This window comes from Carya illinoinensis, chromosome 3 (genome assembly GCF_018687715.1).
Source record: "Carya illinoinensis cultivar Pawnee chromosome 3, C.illinoinensisPawnee_v1, whole genome shotgun sequence".
NCBI classification, from domain to species: domain Eukaryota; kingdom Viridiplantae; phylum Streptophyta; class Magnoliopsida; order Fagales; family Juglandaceae; genus Carya; species Carya illinoinensis.
Window position 1 is genome coordinate 38,766,897 of NC_056754.1, and position 11,166 is coordinate 38,778,062.

An 11,166-nucleotide genomic window follows, 5' to 3' on the forward strand; every position below is an offset into this window, starting at 1 on the left:
CATGTTAACTGCCATGAACTGAGATATGTAGCCTTGAGTTACATGTCCAACGATTTAGTCTCAATCTAATTCCAAGTGGGGTCTAGGGGTGTCACATAGAGTGATCCTAGGAGAGCTCGAGGAAACTCGAGGCTACCCTATGTTCTCATATACCCTTTTGTATTGGGAACTTCTTCTTCAAATAATGGTTTGAAACTATCACCCATGTTCTATCCAGCGTCAGGTATCTGATGATGGAGTTGTACGATGACAGACAATTTACCACCAGAAATGTAGTTATCATTGAAGTAGTGTTAGTCCATGTTTTGATTCTCACTTGAACAAATACCTTGCCAGTTGAGTGAACACTTTCCCATGTGAACCCCTCAGTGGTGTAGGGGTTGGTCAAAGCTGATACGAATCCCATCTTGTTGAAAGCATCCTAATAAAGGATGTCCATCAAATTCCCCATGTCTATTAATACCCTTTGGATTGTGCATTTCACAACTAGCATAGTGATTACTAGGGGGTCGTTGTGGGGTGGTTAACACCTTCAGCATCTCTCTCATCAAAACAAATGGCCAAATTTTTGGCCCTAGCCATTTTCCTTAGTCAAGTTGTTGCGTACACTTCTTCATACTATGCATTTCGAGTTTGCTCTTTTCATACTGAATGGGAGGGTCCATCACCAGCGAAGTTCCCCAAAATGGTGTTATCTTGCTCAGAAGAGGGTTATGGGGATTGTCCCAATCCTTTCAAGGCAAGTGATCCTTGTTTCTTCCATCTCCCAGTCTTTCCTATTCTTCATCATGGCCCCCTGGCATCTTAGGCGGGTGCATCTCTAGCACTTCTCGCCTCCTAAAATTCATTCATCCCCTCATGTTTTCCCTTCAAAGGTTTTGGTCTTGCAATGACACCAAGACCTCATGCTGAACTAGGTCTTCCATCATTTTCCCTCAGTACCTTGCATTCTATGGTGTCATGCCCTTGGTTTCAATGCAGTTCACAAAACTTAGTTCTTGCGGGCTCCTTCTTCAATCATATTTTGGTTTCACGAGGTGGTATGGACTCTTGCACCAATGCCTCAAATTTAACTGCATTATGTATGCCATATCATGGTTGTCGGTAGCTGCCCATCCTCTCTTAGTTCCTCACCCCTCTTCCTTGGCTTCCCTAGAGTTAAAGTGTTTTTCTTCTACCTTTTTTACGTGGCTCTTTGTCACCTCCACCTTAATTTTTTGTGGATCTGTTAGAGCATGTAGTGTATCTTCTGTGATGAAAAGTTATTCTGCTTGATCTATGAACTTGCTTAGTGTGAGATGGTTTCTTCTTGTGATCTCTAATTTCTTGGCCATATCACCCCCCCCCCCCAAAAACAAGGTGACCAAAGTGATCTTCTCATTTTGGTGTCTGTTGCCAACCGATCTTTGTTAAAGCACACAGTATACTTCTACAACACCTAATTTTCTTCTAGCTAGCCATGAACTGGGTGAAAAACTGTAGGTCCAAATTCTCAAAGTTCGCTATCGACTAGATCTTTAAGCCCTAAACCAACTCCTTGTTGTTCCTTTCAAAGTTAATAGGAAGGCTCGACATGCTATCTCTCCTAATAAACCATGTAGGGATATGTGTGCCTTGTAGGTTACTAAAGGTTCTGCCAAATCTTTAGAACCATTTTACATGTCCATTTGAGGGAATCAAAACTTTAGTAGAAGCAGCATTGCCATGATTTTCCTAGTAAAGGGAAAATCGGTCCCCTGGAGGACATTTTCAATGTTGAACAAGGTTCACACTTTTCTCTCCATCTCCTCATATTTCTATCTTAGATCCTTAGGCTTTTGTGCACCTACTTGATTTTCTCCTTTCCTTCTAGGGGTTTTCTTGTCCATTCTCTTCATTGCCTTCCCTATGATTTTCCAAGTGATGACTCCCTTCCATCTCATCTTCCTCATTTTTAGATCTAGCCTCCTACTCCATTTGCTCATTCCTAGCCTCACTTTGTCCACCTCCTAAACCAAGTGCGTCATTCTTCTTTCCATCTCTGCAAGCTTCAGCTCTATATCGATGGTCTACATGGATATTGTAACAACCCTAAAGAAATTCAACTAGCCCTTAGAAATATCGTGAAATCCTAAAAGGGTTTCACAAATTTGGCGACTGATTGTTTTTGTCTGTCAGCATAGTTGGATTTCAATCCACTATGGTGACGAAATTGCCTTTCTATTTAATTAAGGCACCTAAGAGTCAACCTTATGAAACAACTTGCATCATTATCATCATATGAATATTTAAGATCTTTCAGTGCAGTAAAATATTTCTAGTTTTTTGGAAAAATAGTAAACAAGAGTGCATGAGAATGCCTTTATATTTAATTAAGGCATTTAGGAGTCAAATTTCATGAAACGAATTGTATCACTAGATTTGTGAGAATATTTAGGATTTTAAGTTGCAATAATAAGTTTCAAATTTTTTGGATGAATAATAACCCCTTGAGAGAGTGCCATGTGGCAATTGATTTAAACAGTTGTCAAATCGCCATGTTGGTTTTCCAAATTCACTTAGGATTACTAGGGCTACCTTTTAATTGGACACATGACACAATCCTAACTATCGATTTGGAAACCCTAGAAGGGCTACCTTTTAATTGGACACATGACACAATCCTAACCATCGATTTGGAAACCGTAGAACACATGTTAAAAGAATAGCAATGTGATGAAATGGGGTGTGATTCAAGCCATGTGATCATGGCTATTACACTAAATACTATTCTACCCAACCAAATACTATTTGGTCAACCAAAAGAAGGTTTTAACCCTAATGAAACTCCAGGACTTTGAAAGCCAACTAAAACCCCAAATTGGATTCTTAACCCTAAACCACTCAATTTTGATTAGGTTAGGTTTGGATAGTGAGTTGAGATGAAAGTTGAAAGTTGAATAAAAAATTGTTAGAATATTATTTTTGTTTTGGGATTTCAAATTTTAAAATTATTTATTATATTTTGTGTGAGAATTTGAAAAACTTGTAATGATTAGATGAGATGAGTTAAGATCAACTCTAAATCCAAATGGGACCGTGTTTTATCACTTAGTTAAATCACTTCCTCATGTAATTAATTATTCAATTACACACTCTTACTCTCTTTACCACTCTCTTAGAGTTTGGTAATTTCCTTTAACAAATAAAAGTTTGATTTGAACCAAGCAATGACCGAAACCCTAACTAGACCCAAACTAGAGATGGCTTTCGGTTAAGCCTACTTAGTCCCACCGAAAACACCCTTTTCAGCCAAGCTTTTTAAGAACGTCTCTTCCCTCTTATAAGGCCATGCTTTGAGTGTCATGCCACCTCATGATTGGCCCCAAATGGGGGCTTGATGGTAAGCCAAAACCACCCCCATCAGCCCCATCCACTCTACTAGACTGCAGTAAGAAAACAACTGTTAAGCAGTCTCTCTTTCCTCCTCCTTTTAGCTGCCACCCTCCCATCTAAGGGTCATCCATCCACCCGCCCTGTCAGCCTCCATCCATACCCCACGTCCCTTGCTTTTCACTTCACACACTATACATTTTGCACTTGTTTTCCAAGAGAGAAATAGAGAGAGAGCTTGAGAGGAAAAATTGGACAGTTTGCATTCTTACATTCCAGCTTTTGCAAGTGATTTTTCTTTGCCTCAACCCAATTTTATTTTCTTCTATATTGATGAATTTTCATGGGTTTTTTATGGGTGAAAATTGGGTTTGATGATGGAACATTTTTTGTAGTGACAATTTTGATGTTTGTGTGAAACTTTGAAAGTTTTATGAAGTTTTTGGAGAAATGATGGGTATATTTTGCTATGGTAAAGTGTTAACATGTTGTAACGCCCGTCCTTATGATGGGTCCTTTTCAAAATCATTTTAATAAAAATCAACGAGAATTATGATTCCTTTTGAAATTTCTTTTCCTTTCATGCTAGGATATAAAAGACTCTTGGCATGAAAGGAAAATATTAAATGTATTAATTAAAAGATTACTGCGGAAAATATTAAATTTTATAATTAAAGTTTCTCGTACAAAATGTCTTGCCTAGGCCTTCGTGCTCTTTCCCTTGGGTTGTGCTTGTCCTGACTTGTCATGCTCTTCTTGTCCCTGGGAGGGCACACATAAACTAAAATGAGTCGATGACTCGTAAGCATTACTTCATACAGTTAAAATATATTAACATAGGTTTTCAGTCATGCATTTATCATTCCTTACATACATATCATGCATAGACATTCTTTTCATTTTAAAACATTGCGAGGTGGGGTTTTTCTTTAAAAACGTGCTTTCTTTTCTTAAAACAGTTCCCCATGTATCGCTGCCTTCATTTCTTAAAGATTTTGTTTATGCATACTTCTTTTCTTACATACATTCATTCATACATACATACATACATGCATGCATTCTTTCTTAACATGCATCCATTCTTTCTTTTTGCTTTCATTAGCCGTGTAGCACACTGTTACGCCCTGTGTGCTGGGGTTAGAGGTCTTTTGGACCTGATTCTGCCCGTGGCCATGGGTTGGGAATCCATTCCGTCAAAGAGCAGCACTGAGTGCACTACTAGTACTACTTACCTGGCATTGCAATCTACCCAGTCCAGTCCATTTGGTACCTTTTCCTTTTTAGTCCATGTGACCGTTACGTATCTTCATACATCATGCATTCAATCCATTCATGCCTTTACAGTTCTTTCCTTTCCTTTACAATTCTTACAGTCCTTTCTTACAGTTTTTATAGTCCTTACATTTAGTTCTTACGGTTCTTCAATTCATTTCATTCTTAAAGTCATTTTAAAATAAAATAGTTTTCTTTCTTTCCATAAAAGTTGTTTTACAAAATCACTTTTGTAAAAGTTTTTCTTTTCATTTTAAAAACATCCGTTCTTGCATCTTTTAAAGATTCATTTCGTTTCCTTTCTTGAATATACATACAATACGTACCACGTATAGCATCCATCCATATGCATACATGTACATACTTTGGGTGCGTGAAAAGGGGCTGCCAAGGAGGGCTGCTACATACTTATACTTGAAAACTTATGTTTCGTTTTCTTTTTCGTAAAACTTGTTTTCGTGGAGAAAAGTTTCATTTTTCTTTTAGAGAAAAGATTTCATTTTCTTCTTCATTTATATATGAAAACTCTAGAAGAGTATGAACGCAATACTTACCTGGACTTCATGCCATACTCAATCCATACAGTCCATTCGTGTGCGTGTCAGATAGCAACCTACATGCATACACATAACCTTACGTCATCATCTATCTAATGCATAAGTAACTATAATAAAATAGAACTATGCCTCATTTGGAACACTCTCCATCCATCCCTAGGCTCTTACTATGCTAAAATATTTAGGGTCTTATTCGTTAAAGTGAACCTCTGTGATTCACCTTAGGGTTAAGACACTAAGTCCTTCGTCTCATTCTTTTATTTTCACATTCCTACGCATGATTCCAACTGACAAAGTCATGCATTCCAACTTTAGACAACTTACTCAATACTACCTTCATGTATCCTAGCCCATACTAAATCCCCATTCCCATACAGACTGGCTAGATGAATTCAAGCCAACTCTGAAGTTAAAATATCATGTAACCATGCTGAGGACAGATTACCCATTATATATGGCGAACCTGTTGGCACACATGTCTTGCCAGAGGTACATGTACCATATCCTTTTTATCACCTAAGAGCAACTTATAATTCCAATGGATGCTCACTTGTATAAACAAGCTCTATACTCTAATACCAACTTGCTCAGACCTGGTCAATAGGACTCTTCCTACTTCCCAGCCCTATACAAGTTCATCCCAACACTTAATAAGAGGACTAGATCCACAAATGCGCCTCTGTCACATCACGTAGCTCAAGACAAAATCCCAAGTTACTGCACGATGCCCGTCATGCTTCCGCTGCACTCTCTGATACTTTTCCACCACTTCCATATACCTTCAGCCATAAGTTAACCACAAGGTGACACCCATCATCTCGGACTATAGGCCACATCACCACTGCTTTGGGATACTGTTACACAATTCCCAACACTACACCATACACTCCACGCTTCTCAGTTACGCCATCCAACCCTTCTGACACGCCGTCCGGTGTATCACGACATAGCATAAGAGTACACTCACGTGAACTCTCTTTCATCCACACTACAACACACATCACTACGATGCACGTCTCATGGTGCATAGCTACACAACATGGAGTACACACCATGCGTACTCCCTTTGCTACATCACTTATTATCACGATGTTCATCCATGGAGTACACAACACAGAGCACACGCCATGTATACTCTCTTCATTTTATGTCGCACATCACTATAGCGCACGTCACACGGTGCGTTACTGTACTACATAAAGTAAGCTCCACGTGTACTCCCTTCAAACTTAGGGCCGCATCACAACTACGGCATCCATCTCACACCCATACTTCACAGCACAGTCCACAACACTACATGCTTATGCCCAACACTTCACAACTACACTTCACTTCCCAACTACGCAGCAAACTCCACAATTACTAACTACAAAATCTACAGTCCAACCAACCAACTAATATAAACATAAATAACGAAAGATAGATGGTTATACCATCGACGGGATAACCCGTGTGTCGCTCGCTGCCCGTCACGATCAAGATGTCGGAGTAGTCATACGTGGCGGTAACACTGTGTATGATGGTTGTCCACCATGTAAAGTGGTGGTTTGGGCTTCAGAATAGCTAGGCGTGATCTTGGAAAAGCTCAAGGTGGCCTTGTGGTGGTCAAAGGTGGCAGATCACAGCACCATCATGCTGTGAACAGTGCATCCAAAAAGGAGGGAGGGTGCTTGAGGTGGAGGAAGGCTATGGAACTTCATGGGAAGCTAGGGAGAGGTAGAGGAAGATGTGGTGGAGCTGTGGTGGCTAGGAAGTGGCTCACGGCCTTGAAGTGGATAAAAAGTCGTGAGAGAGTGGGGAAGAGTGAGGGCCGTGTATAGCTTGGTTGGACATGAAAATTGCTGGAGAAGGTTGTGGTGATGAGATGAACAAGATGGTGGTGGTGAGACGTCATGGTTAGCCATGCACAACAGTGCACAGTGTTGCACAATGGTGCAACCGAACGTGTGGTTGTAAAGACCCATCGGAGAAAGAGAGAGAGATAGGGGGAAATGAGGATATGGGGAGGAAGCCCATGAAATGGTGGTGCTGGTGGAAGTGCTCGGTGGCCGTTTTGGCAATGTATGGCCGCACTAGGAGGAGGAATGAGCTCTAAGACCCATTCGGTTGGAGGGAGAAAGGGAGAGAGAGGGCTGCCAGTGTAGCTCACCACCGATGGGGTAGAGCTTGCCAGTGGGAGAGGAACATGCTGGTGGAGGAGGTGAGACACGGGGGCTGGAGGTGGCACCAGCTGGAGGAGTTGAAAGTCACGCAAGGTGGAGAAGAGAGGAACATGCATCAGGCTGGAAGAGAGAGAGAAGAAGGAAAGGAAAAGTGAGAAGGAAAAGATAGGAGCTTGGGTATTTAATCCAAGTCCTTCGTTTTGGGATCCTCAAAACAATCTAACAATGAGTTTAAACACTAATTTGAAAATGCATCAGTGTTTTATTTAAACTAAAATTTAAAATAAAACACTGAGAGGAATTAAGATAGAATATTATTTTATAAACTAAAGTTTATAAAATCATATTTCTTCATCATTATTTAAAATAATGAAGTATCATTAATAAGTCAAAGAGAATAAAATCATTTAAATTAATTTAGAGTTTTCAACGTAAAGTTAAATCTCTTAATATTTTAAAATGACTTAAAATATTTAATTTAAGTAATTATCCACAATTATAATATTTTTAGAGCTCATTAAAATATTATAATTGTGTTACTTTAAAAACAAGATTATCTAATAATACTAGAAATATCTCATATAAACATTTCCAGAATATATTTAAAATATCCGTATGCTTTAAAATATCTATCTAGCTTTAAAATCCACTTGATAACTTTTAGAACACGCCATCAGGGCTCGGCACATAGATCGAAACTCATAATTAAATAAGAAAGAAGGAGCGGATATCACACCTGTTTATATGAAAGTGAGGATTGGATTCAAAGGATGTTAGTATTTTTATAAAAGAGTTTTGCCTAATTACAAAGTGATAGAAACCGATTGGCATAATACAGTTTCTTTTTTGGCTTAGGTTTTGCTTTTGGTTCTAGAAACTTGATCCTATGGCTTTGATTTTCATATATGTGGTTCTTGAGTCATTGATCTATGTGTTAATATTTTATTTTTGAAGACTTATAATTTAGATCTTTGTTAGAATAATATTGAACATGCAAGAGATTGGTTTAAACTCAAGCTAGAGGCTCTCGGATATGATGAATTGTTTGGATGAAATTTTTGCCATGACTTGCTAGTTTTAATTCTTAGATTCAGTAAGGAGTTGAATGTGAGGTATATGGTTGTGTTACCTCAAGATTTATTACATAAAAATCGAGGATCTAGTCGCTTTGTTTCAAGTCCAAAGAATATATACGCGGTTTTATAATTTTCATGCAAACCGGTTGTGTTAGGTTGTATTTCGTGATTTTTGGTTGTTTATTCCGTCATGCTATCACTTAGAATTGGAAGATGAACATTTTAGGAGAGTTTTTATGGACTATTGGAGTCCTTAGAGTTAATTTGAAAGTGTTAGACCAAGAACATCAAGAGTTAGTTCATTTAGACCTAATCTTGATGTTTTAGAATTTTCCATGATATGACGAGTTTAAGCTTTTATGAAATATGTGTTTTGATGTCTTAACATGAATTTAGAACCAAGAATGTGATTTTTGAGAGTTGGAAAAATTGGTTCAAGCATGTTAGTATGTTGGAAGTCAAGTAGCAACATAAGTGTAGTTTTTGGCCTAACGATGAGTTGGCCTAAGTATGTTTTTCATATTTGTGAATTGTTTTAAATTTTTTCTGAGTCCATATTTAGATTTAGGATAAAATTTACATGAGGAATGTAAGTTTTGATAATTTTTAGAGTTTAAGCTTGCAAAATCCTTATTTTAGGGGAAAATTTGTAATTTCCCATAAGTAGAGAGGTAACTTTGCAATTTTAGCTCTAAGTTAGTAAGTTCTAGTTTTATAAGAATTTAGTGAGATATTCTAGCCTTAAAAATATCTCATTTCAGTTCGCACTCATTTACGCTTCGCTTTATGTTACGTGACATAACTATAAGTTAGCTCTTAACTTACTCTCAATGTATTTATGTATGTACGGTGGTAAGATTGATATTGTTATATTCATGTAATTTTTGCTTAATATAATTGTTATAATATACTATGTCATGTCATCAATTAGTTGTTACACGAATGCCATAACATTTATCACTATTACACGATTATCTGTTGCACACCTATATGTTACATGAATGTCATATCACTATTACAAGTTGAGAATGACATGTCATCTATTACACATTATTCTATTATATGTCAAGAATGTCATGTCATTTGTTACATGCCATGAATGCCATGTCATATGTTATATGAGCATGTCATAAGTTACATCTAAGTCATGCATGATCCTTTACTTTATCAAGATCCCAAGTGTCGGGATGGGGAATTATCTTAGCAGAACTCCATTATCCACACTAGAGTGCTTAAATTGGATATGGAATCTCTTGGTTCATAAGGTCGAGTCAACAAGCTTCGAATGCGACCTAGGTAAATGGTTACCAAAGACATTGAATGTTGATGGTACTAGTTACACGTTTAACAAGTTTTATCAATTCAGTTATTATTTCGTACTCACAACTAGTGCATATAACTGTGATGTAATGCTATATCAGCAGGAGGACATGGCTATTAGGGAGTCGTGGAGCATCTATAGTTTCACGGTAGGCAAACATGTATATGTAACAAGGACATGTTTATGTTAATTCAAGTAATATTCATGTCAAGTCATGCCACGTTTAAGTCAAGTCACGTTTCAGTTCGTGGGCTTATCCAATATGGCACATTAAACCTAGTTTAGCCCCAATAGAATTTATCTATTGGATTTTTAGTCTTTTAGTTTATTGGTTTGTAATTGATTGATGGTAAGGTTTTAATAAGTTTTCTTCGAAAAGTCACGTAACCACGGTATTCTTTCGCCAAAAGTGAGGATTTATCAATAAAGCCTAGAGGTACTGTCCTCAATGTAAACGATTTCATTTCCTTTTCCTTTCGCCATTGTCCTTTACCACCTTTTCAACTTGAGCTTTATTAGTATAGAGTGAAAGCACTAAATATTGCCTTTTATTTGACTTTTTTTTTTTTTTCCATGATTTAAAGTATTCATTAAAACAACGCCATCATCAACGAACACATTCTGACTGCCCACAAAGTCGTAAACAACATGTAGTTCCTCTATCTCTTGCTTTCGGAGACAACAGCATTTAAACTAAATGGGACCAATATTGCATTGTATTGGAGTCGCTCAGAAAAGGAGGCCAAATTGCGTGCACTTTGATATGAAAAAAAGCCAAATGGAAGGAATTATCTCAACTTTTAACGAATTTTTCTCCTTTTTTTTTTTTTTTGTCAGTTTCTTTTTGTGAAAATCAATAAACAAAAACTCTATGTACAGTCATTTTTACGTATTATTTACATGCTCTACTAATGTAATTGGCTACATCACTTTTTTTTAATATAAAATATTTATTTTAGCTAATCACATTAATGGATTGAAGTACGCAGTGATATATATAATTATATCATTATATAATCATACACCATATTTAATATATGCTAGCATATATAATTGGGTTAAATATCCGCGCGTGAAATATTTAGTTTTAAAGGTTGATATGATTACATGATTAGATACATGATTTAATATATATATATATATATATACACACACACAAACGCACACTTAGCTGATCTATATAATTAATTATCTACGTATAGCGTATATATAGTCTATAAAAATCTAATGTTGGTATAGTAATATGCATATTATACACATATATAGAGTTGATATATATTAGTCTGGTATATATTTATTATAACTTTAAACAAGCTAACGAATCTAGCGAACATGTTGAAGTGATCTTAAGAGAGCCTTTAACTCAATCGAGCTGAGCTTAATTGGTGGTTCTTCGGTTTCATAATTAAGCAAATTTCTACTTTTAC